The 9,581-nt window shown below is 41.2% G+C and overlaps 1 protein-coding gene across 6 annotated transcripts in view; it reads left to right on the top strand.

Moving 5' to 3' along the window:
* Positions 1-9,581, top strand: part of Cpne4 (copine 4) — a 592,536-nt gene that overhangs the window by 511,866 nt on the left and 71,089 nt on the right. The gene's annotated exons all lie outside the window — the stretch shown is intronic.

Raw genomic sequence — 9,581 nt, forward strand, 5'->3', positions numbered from 1 at the left:
GGTAGACAAATAGCTCTAAATATCTCGCTGAGAGATACTTTCTTTTTATATATACCCTATAATCACATTTTCTTTCTGTATTCATCTGTCCATGTGTGTTCATGTGTTTCCAAGTCTTGAATATTAGATATCTCTTCAAGATCTTGATTTCATTTGGGGGATATATACTTAGTAGGGGAATTTCTGGGTCACGTGTTTTTATTGTAGCATTTTGAGGAACCCCATGTTGTTTTTCATAACTAGTGCACCATTTTATGGTCCTACCAACAATAGACAAAGGTTTCCAGTTTCCCATGATCTCATCAACACCGGTTATCTTTTGTTTTGTTTATAATAACCATCCTAACAATTATAAGGTGATATTTCATTGTAGATTAAGTTGTATTTCCTTGATACTGATGCTGAGAACCTTTTAATGTACTTTTTGTCCATTTTCACGTCTTCTTTTGAGAAATTCCTGTTCTATCTTTGACTATTTTAAAAAGATAAAGTTATTTGATTGCTTTTTTGTTTGTTGCTACTTTTATTTTTGTTATCTTGTTGAAGGAATTCCTGACCCAAGAAATGAACCACCTATGAGATACAGGGTTAGTAAGTCTTCCCTCCTCTCCATAGGCTGCCTTTTCATGCTGTTGATTATTTCTTGTGCTGTACATGTCTTTACTTTGATATATTTCTGCCTGTCTATCTTTGCTTTTGCCACGACCAAAGTCATAAAACGTTTCCCGTTTTCTTCTTGGAGATGTATAGTTCCAGGTCTTATACTTAAATCTCCATGAGGAGATTTCTGCTCTGTGTGAGATAAAGTTTCATTCTTCTACATTAGGATAGAAGCTTTGATACATATGAAGTGCTCACAACAGTGAATGGCACATAGTAAGCACTGTATATTTTTTTTTCATTTTCTTTTTTGGGGGGGGTGTCTTTTTTTTAAAGACAGGGTCTCCCTGTAGCCTCAGCTGTCCTGGAACTCACTATGTAGACCAGGCTGGTCTGGAACTCACAGAGATCCACCTGCCTCTGCCTTCTGAGTACTGCGATTAAAGGAGTAGGCCACCACACCCAATACCTCTGTGTGATTTTTGACCATTATAAACTTTGCTATTTATGTGGTATTGATGGAATCAGTGAAGCTCTAGAAGGCTTGAATTTTGGTCCCCATCTGTACTGAGTGAATTTGTAGAAGCCAGATCTATACCACTGTGATTGTCAGTGCTAATTGTTAACTTGACAAATCTAGAGTCACCTGGGAGACTGGCCTCCAGGCACACCTGTGGGAGATTATCTTGATTGTGTTACCTGAGGTGGGAAGACTCACCACTGTGAACTGCAAGACTGTTTTTATTTGGTACATTCACTGGATGGTATCCTGGACTGTATAAGTGAAGAAAGGACCCAGCCACCAACATGCATTTGTTGCTGTTTCCTGATTGTGGATATGATGTGAATATTTGCTTCAAGTTCCTGCCTCCTTGACTTCCATCATGATGGACTGTACTCTTGAATTGTGAACCAGAATAAACACTTACTCCCTTACGTTTCTTTTCTCAGAGTATTTCATCATAGCAATAGGAAAAGATACTAATACATAGTCATCAATTTCCTTTTCTGTAAAAAAATATTGATCCAACCATCTTCCAAGCTTACATATTTTAAGATAATAGCCCTAAACTCTTTTGGGAGCTATAAAAACTGTCTGGCTTGTAGATAGCTTTTCAGTGATGAGCTCCCTCAGATGTGTCAAGGCTTTCTCATAGATTCATGCCCAGGCCTCTTGCCTCTGTCTTGGGTTTTCTGAGGGTGGTTGATCTGTTTGCTTTGCACCAAGATTGTTTTCATTTGTCTGCCTCATCCATGTCTTCTTTCCTTTGGGATCCCTTCTGAGAACATTCAAAACAAAATTCTGCAACTGTCATGAGGAGAAACGGCACCCTTAAAAGGCAGGGCTGGAGGCCTGGCAGGAGGTCTCTTAAGCTGACTCATCCTCCCCAGGAAGGTTCAGTGGTCCCTCAGTTTTTCTCCAGCTAGAGAACACACTGCAAATACCTGGAATGTTATGGCTGGCAGGTGAAGGAGGGAAAGCAACCCAAGCATGGTGGGGAATCTAAGAAACAGCGAAGGCACAGCATGCTGTTTGTGCCACTTCTGAAGAAGAGGACCTCAGAGTTCTTTGCCAGGGCAGGGCCACCTCCGTTTCCTTTCTGTGGTTTCCATCTGTCCTCTGTGCCTTTTAATACGCTCCTTCCAAAGTAGACGGTAAATTTCTGAGTGTCAGACTCAAGCATTAGATGAGCTGTAGTTATTACAGGCAAAGTTACAAACTTTGAGCAGACTGTCCCAGGAGGCTCCTTCCTTTAAGTCCAAGCCCAATAAACTTTCTTCTGATTCTTGCTCCATGTAATAAGTGATTGTCATAAAGAAAGGACTGGAAAATAGAAAGAGAAGAGAAAGAGAGAGAACTTACTATAACAGGGGATTAATCCATAGTGTTCTACAATGTATTGGTTGCAATTTATATTCCAAGCAATTTTTACCAATGACCAAATCTTTGATTTTTTTTCTCACTGTCCCTTGGAAGAATGAATTAAAAAGGAATTCTTGAAACTCTTATCAAAACTACTTGCATTGCTTAGCATTTCAACCAAAATGAACAAAGCCTTTCACTAACTTCATTTTGTACCCTACACAACTAGCACTACTCTTACCGTGTCCAAATTAAATGAAAGTTAAAAGACACCTCAAAGAGTCCTTATAACTTCCTCCGTTTGGCTTTCCCAACTGTGCTGCCTGCATGTAACCCTCTCACTTTTGCTTGACCATCTTTAGCAATGAAACACCCTCTAGTGTAAATTGTTTTGGTTTGGAACTGGTTTTAATTACTGGTATTTGTTTTGATACCCCTCTCAAAATTCCAAAAATTCTGTTTTCCCCAATTTTGGAGCGTACTAGTTTTCTCTATTGCTGTGATAGAACACTGACTAAAACCGACCAGGGGAGGAAATGCTTTATTTTATCTTAAAGCTTATAGTCCACCTTCAAGGGGAAGGCAAGGCAGGGCATCAAGGCAGCAACGTACAAGCACCAATGGAAGCAGGGACCATGGAGGAATGCTTCTGACTGGCTGGCTTCCCTGGCTTGCTCAGCCACCCTTCTCATAGGGTCTAGGCCCACCTGTCTGGGGGTGGCACCACTCACAGTGGCCTGGGCCCTCCCACATCAATCGGCAGTAAATGCCCCACAGACTGCCCATAGGCCAATCTGATAGAGGAAAAATCCTCACTTTAGGCTCCTTTATCTGAGGTGTGTCAGGCTGACAACTGAAGCTGACTGTGACAGCAGTCAAAGTAAATTATCACACCTACGATCATGCTTCAAATGGTAAATGCTTCTCGGGCTAGGTTATGTTGTAGTAATCTCAGAGGTGGGGAGCAGCAGAAGACAGACTTGTTTCTTGTGTCATTCATCTGAGAACTGTGTTGTGCAATCCTCAGTTCGGGCCTGACGTTGACAGAGCAGCTACCATGTTGTTGGTCACAGAGGCGTAGGAAGAAATACAACATAAAAATCACACTCCAGTCCTCCGGGCTTCCTTCTGAAAGAGCTCAGATGATTTCCTCATACTCCATTACCCAGAACAAGTCCTATGGCCACCACCAAACCCAAGGGGATAAAGAAATATAACCTGACTGTGATGGGAAGGAAAACCAGATATAGTCACAATACCACAGGCTAATTTTATAAGTGAGAGGACTGTTTTTGTTTTTGTTTTTTTAATTAAAAAAATTTTCAAGCATTCATAGGATAATAATTTTCAGTATTTGCCAATTGAGGAAATATGTAATGACTAAAATACTAGTGTAAATTGAACAATGATTTTAACAGGATTTTTAACTGTAATTGCTCGGTTTTCTTTTTTGTTATTGATGCAGGTGGCATTTTTTTATTTGATGCAGACCTGGGGTTTATTAAAAGTAGGAGAGAAAGGTGCTTAAGGAAAGAACAAAGCTGATCAGAGAGCCTGGGTATGGGCTTCTCAAGAAGGGCAGGCATTCATTGTCCTTACAGTGTTGTATGTCGGGTTTGGGTCATTTTTTAATATTCTGTTAGTATGCATAAATTATACATAATTATGGATTTTTTTTGATATTTTGTCAAGTACACATAATGTATTTTGATCATAAACTCTAAATAACAGAAACTGAGGGGCTCAGGAGATGACTTAATCAATAAATGCTTTCCAGTTGTATTAGTTTGCTTCTCTATTGATGTGATAAAACACTGACAAAACCAACTTATGGGAGAAAAGGTTTATTGCATCTTATTCCTCCAGGTGACAGTGCATCACTGAGGGAAGCCGAGGAAGGAACTTAAGCAGGGCAGGAACCTATAGGTAGGAGCTGATGCACAGACCATGGAGGAACACTGCTTACTGACTTGTTTCTCTGGCCTGTGCTCAGCCTGCTTTCTTATACAACTCAGGACCACCTGTCCAGGGATGGCACTAACCACAGTGGGATGGGCCCTCCCACATCACACAACAGCCAAGAATATTCAAAATATATCATATAAACAGCCCTGATAGTCTATACTGCCCTTTGAAGCTTCACAACCCAAGCCTCCGTCATCTACATTTCTCTAAGCTCCCATGGTTCAATTCACTAAGTTCCAAGTACTCAAAAATCAAGAAGACCCAGTCAGACTGGCTAAGATCAAGAGAACAAATGATACCAAATGTTGGAGAGGATGCGGGGAAAAGGGGAATGCTCATCCACTGCTGGTGGGATTGCAAACTGATTCAACCCCTATGGAAAGCAATGTGGAGAACCCTTAAAAAACTACAAATGGACCTACCATTTGACCCAGTTATACAACTCCTTGCCATATACCCAAAGAATCCATCCTATTGCAGATGACACTTGTACATCCATGTTTGTTGCTGCTCTTTTCACAATAGTGAAACCATGAAATTTGCAGGTAAGTGGATGGAACTAGAAACTTTTATACTAAGTGAAGTAACACAGACTCAGAAAAACAAACAATGTATGTTCTCCTTCATATGTTGATCCTAGCACCAAATCCTTATGAGTATGTATCCAGACATAACTACAGGAACCAGGATAATGAAAAGGAACCAGGGAGGTAAAGGAAAAGAAAGAATCTGAAAGAGAAGAACAGTAGGAAACAGGTGTTACTAAGGGAGATATGGATAAAAACAGGGTTATTTAAATGGGGGGGAGGTATACAAGGAACTTTGAGGATAAAGGGAAAGAAGGAGCTCAAGAGAGGTGGGACCATAGGAGAAGGGTATTATTAAGGGAGAAAGGGGGGAAATAGGGGCACTTTAAATGGGGAAACCATGGTGGAAGGATCAGACAATGAGAGAGATAAATAATGCCTAGCTAGTTTTAAAAAACTAGAGGGATTCATATTAGTCCAACAATCTACTGAAAAGTTATACATACAACTAGTTCAAGGAACAAAATATCTGTCTAGTCAAGGTTTATCTGAGAACATTTGGTTTTTGACCAAGCTTTATCTACATAGTACATGGTAATTAAAAGTACCAGACTGGTGGGACTAACATTCTTGGATGTTTAACAGCCATACTTAGAAGCCTATACTAATCTGGACAGAAGAATTTTTAAATTCTGCTCCTTGCCTTCCAAGGTCAACTAAGTTCCAGGGGACTATGGAGCATCTCTCAAAATGTCCTGTAACTGTGGTGAGTCACCTGTCCTCTTGTTCAGGGAGGCCATGGAGACCCCACCAGATGGGCTTGAACCAGTGTCCAGTCTACAAAGAGGAGGGTCAACACAGAGGAATCATTTCCTCCATGCTTCCAAGTGAAGTCAGTCACGGTTGAGTAGGGCCTTTGACTTATCTTCGCATAGACAGAATTGGTAAAAGAAAGGAGCCAGGGGCTCCTCCCAAGCTCATGTGACCCCTGAGGAACAGATCCTCAAATGACCTTAAGAGTAAAAATAAATTGGTTTATCTGGGCCAACTGTATGGTCTTAAACACCCACAAGGAAAGTATAAACAAAGAGTAAAGTGATCAGTATATTTCTTTAAGAGTCCCTATTGTATAACTAAAGGCTATGTAACAAGAAACAATGACAGACAGGAGATACCTTCCTTTGAGTTGTTGGCCAGGGTGGCCCAAGAGACTCCCAGACAGTAACTCAGCATAGAACTGGGAAAATGAACAGCAGACCCCAATTGTATCTAAAGGAATGTTGGCAACTATTACTGCTAAATGAGGAAGAGCTGATCTTCCTACAACAAGGTATTCTAGATAGGCTGACTAGACTCAGCGAATAAACTTGCACTGCGGAACAGCTGGGGGCACTGACAACACAGTGGACAGTTAATAGGGATGACAGAGTTGACAGAGTATATGGGCTCCAGTGGAGCGGGGAGGCTATAGGAGGGTGACATTTGGGATGTTGATATAAAGATGACTAATATTGTTTGGGATGTTCTGTATGAAATATAAAAAATAAAGAATAATTTTAAAAATCAAGAACATGCCTCACAGACATACGCATAGGCCCGTGTGATAGAGGAAATTCCCCAATTGAGGTTTCCTCTTCCTGGGTATGTCAAGTTGACCACTGAAGCCATCCAGCACACCAAGTTAGCATGAGAACCTGAGTTTGAACCTCAGTACCCACATTTAAAACGCCCAGTGTGGCAGCCCCATGCTTGTAATCTCAGCACAAGGGAGGTAGAAACAGTGGGTTCATGGAACAACCAGTCTAGCTGCATTGCCAAGCTCCAGGTTCAGTGAGAAATCCTGTTAAGGTGAAGAACCATTGGAAGATATTTAGTGTTTATCTCTGGCCAACACACACACACACACACACACACACACACACACACACACAGACCTGGAACCCTAGTTCCATGTCACTACAAAAGTCAGTGTCCTCTACAGTACTCCTGTGGATCTCCACTGCCAACTCCTTCTCCACAGCCTTCAATGGGCCATCTCATACTGCTTTCCCATCTATCTCTAAAACATTTACACATCTCTCTCCATTCCCCAAGTAGCCATCAGCACAGTACTGTCGGGGTATCACACTGCCTGAAGTCTCAGGGTTAATAGCAGAGGGAAAGAGGTAGGGGCAGAGGGCAAAATTAGGTATCACAATTTTCAAAGTTTCTTACCTCTTCTCATCCCTGTGTTGAATCTATATGTTAGTCAACATTCTGTCACTATGACAAAATAACCTGAAGTAATTGACTAAATGAGAGGAAAAGTTTATTTTGGCCCACAGTTTTGGAGGCATCATTACATGGTCAGTTGGCCTATGGTTTTGAGGCTCCATGGCAAATCAGAGCACACGCCGAGGAGGCCTGTTCATTTCAAGGTGGCTATGAAAGAGAGGGGAAGAAGAAAGCCTGGTTCCAATAGCTACTTCAAGGGTACACCCCCAGTAGCCTTACTTTCTTCTCCTAAAAATTCCTAGTTTTCTAAGAGTGCCACGGGCTGGAGATCAAGCCATCAACACATGGGCCTTTGAAAGACATTAGAGATCCATAGCCCATCTTCATCCCTTTGATGGAAGCTGCCCTAGTTTCTTCTCAGCTCTCATCCCAAATATTACCAAATAAAACTCAGCTTGCCCTCATCCTTTTCAGCAGAGCAATTGAGTTCCTTTTGTCTTTGCCTCTTCCATTCTGATTCATTCTAATACACCCTCACAGAAGGGTTTATTAATGTTTTCTAAGCAAAAGGATTATCTAGCAAATCCTCCATACTTGAAGACAGAGGAGCTGAGAAATTAGTTTTTTCAAGGTGTCTCAAACAGAAAGAAAAAGTCTTAGTAAAACAAATGTTTTTCATTTCTACCAACCTAATATTTTTCTTTTCATTTTGTTTTTTTCAAGACAGGGTCTCACTGTGAACCCCAACTGGCCTGGAACTCAAAATGTAGGCCATCCCAGACTAGCCTTTATCTCAGAGATACCTGCCTGCTTCTGCCTCTCTGTTGCTGGGATTAAAGGTGTGCACCATCACACCCAGCCCATCTTCATATTTTTTTAAAAAACATTTCAAAATTTGTTTTTAAAACTACTGTAAGCATAGACTATAAAGGGCAAATTTGAAGATGCTGGGGGCATCAGATCATGGAAGGTCTTAGAAGACCTATTAAGTGATATTCATTTTTATTCAAAGCAGGTAATTATCATAGTTAGTGGATCATAAGGGTATGGAAGTACAGAGGACCCAAGGAGAGAAGGCTGAGTGTCAACAGTGACGCAGTAAACAGGTCAAGAAAGAAGAGTAGAAAGGAAAAGTTGACATCAGGCTACGAGTAGGAGACAGAACAGAGAGGGCTAGTGTGTGGGGGGAGGGCAGAGACAAGTGCTGGAAACGATACTCAGCACTCCCCAGCAACTGGATGGTACAATGTATTGTGACAGAAAATAAATGAATAATGATGTATCTATGGGAAAATGATGCTGTATTGGGGACATATTCCATCCTATACCTGTGGGCATCCCACATGATCTAGGAACAAATCTGCCATCAAGTTTCTCAGGCAGACTGGTCAGTAGGGATCTGGAGCCTGAGGGAAGACAAGGCTACCTCTGATGGCACTGATGTTCCAGGAGAAAGCTCTGAGGAAAGTTTCCCCCTCGCCTGCCGTCTGACTTTATTTAAGGGTTAGGACTTCTTTGCTGCACTTCATTGGCTTAAAATACGAAAGTGATATTTAAATTACTACAGACCATAGTCTAACTTCACTAGAAAAATACCAGGACCTCCTTCTTCACCTAGTCAGGCGACCAATCAGAGGAACTGTTGCTGATTGAATCTAGTCACTCTACAAAGTGTAGCTACGACATCCTAAATCTAGCTTTAAGAGTGTTAGAATGCACCCTCTCGGTGGACATGAACAGTCATAGCTGTGTGATGGATGTATAATATTTACCAGTGTGGCTTACTGGTCACCATCATCTATCCATTTTACATGCAAAAGCTTTCACTTTTTTACCTTTTCATGCTATTCTATTGGCACTGCATTTTTACCAACAAGAAAATAATAGGAAAGTTTGAATATTACAGCCCCCTCAGAATCACTAACAAGTTGCTGTTTGGGAAGCTTCAAATTTTTGAACTTGGGTATCTTCTCCAGCTCTAAACTAAAAAGGCTTTCTGTGATGGCTTAAGGGGAAAAAAAATCAGAATTAGGGAGGAAAAAGCATCAGAATTTGAGAATTGGAGGTACGGCAACTACCTTCAAGTCTCGGGTTGCCACTCACTAGATTATCCCTTTAGCAAGTCACTTTCTGCCTTTGAGTCTTCTGGCTTCTCCTGAAGACACTGATAAATTTTTACAGTTACTGCTATGTCACAAGGCTGTTTGGAGATTGTGGATTTAAAAAAGCCAAGTAAAGCTGGGCGTGGTGGCGCACGCCTTTGATCCCAGCAATCCTGAGGCAGAGGCAGGCGGATCTCTGTGAGTTCAAGGCCAGCCTGGTCTACATAGTGAGTTCCAGGACAGCTGGGGACACAGGAGACCCTGTCTCAAAAAGACCAAAAATAAATAAATAAATAAATAAATAAATAA

This window comes from Nannospalax galili, unplaced genomic scaffold (genome assembly GCF_000622305.1).
Source record: "Nannospalax galili isolate Female #2095 unplaced genomic scaffold, S.galili_v1.0 scaffold369, whole genome shotgun sequence".
NCBI classification, from domain to species: domain Eukaryota; kingdom Metazoa; phylum Chordata; class Mammalia; order Rodentia; family Spalacidae; genus Nannospalax; species Nannospalax galili.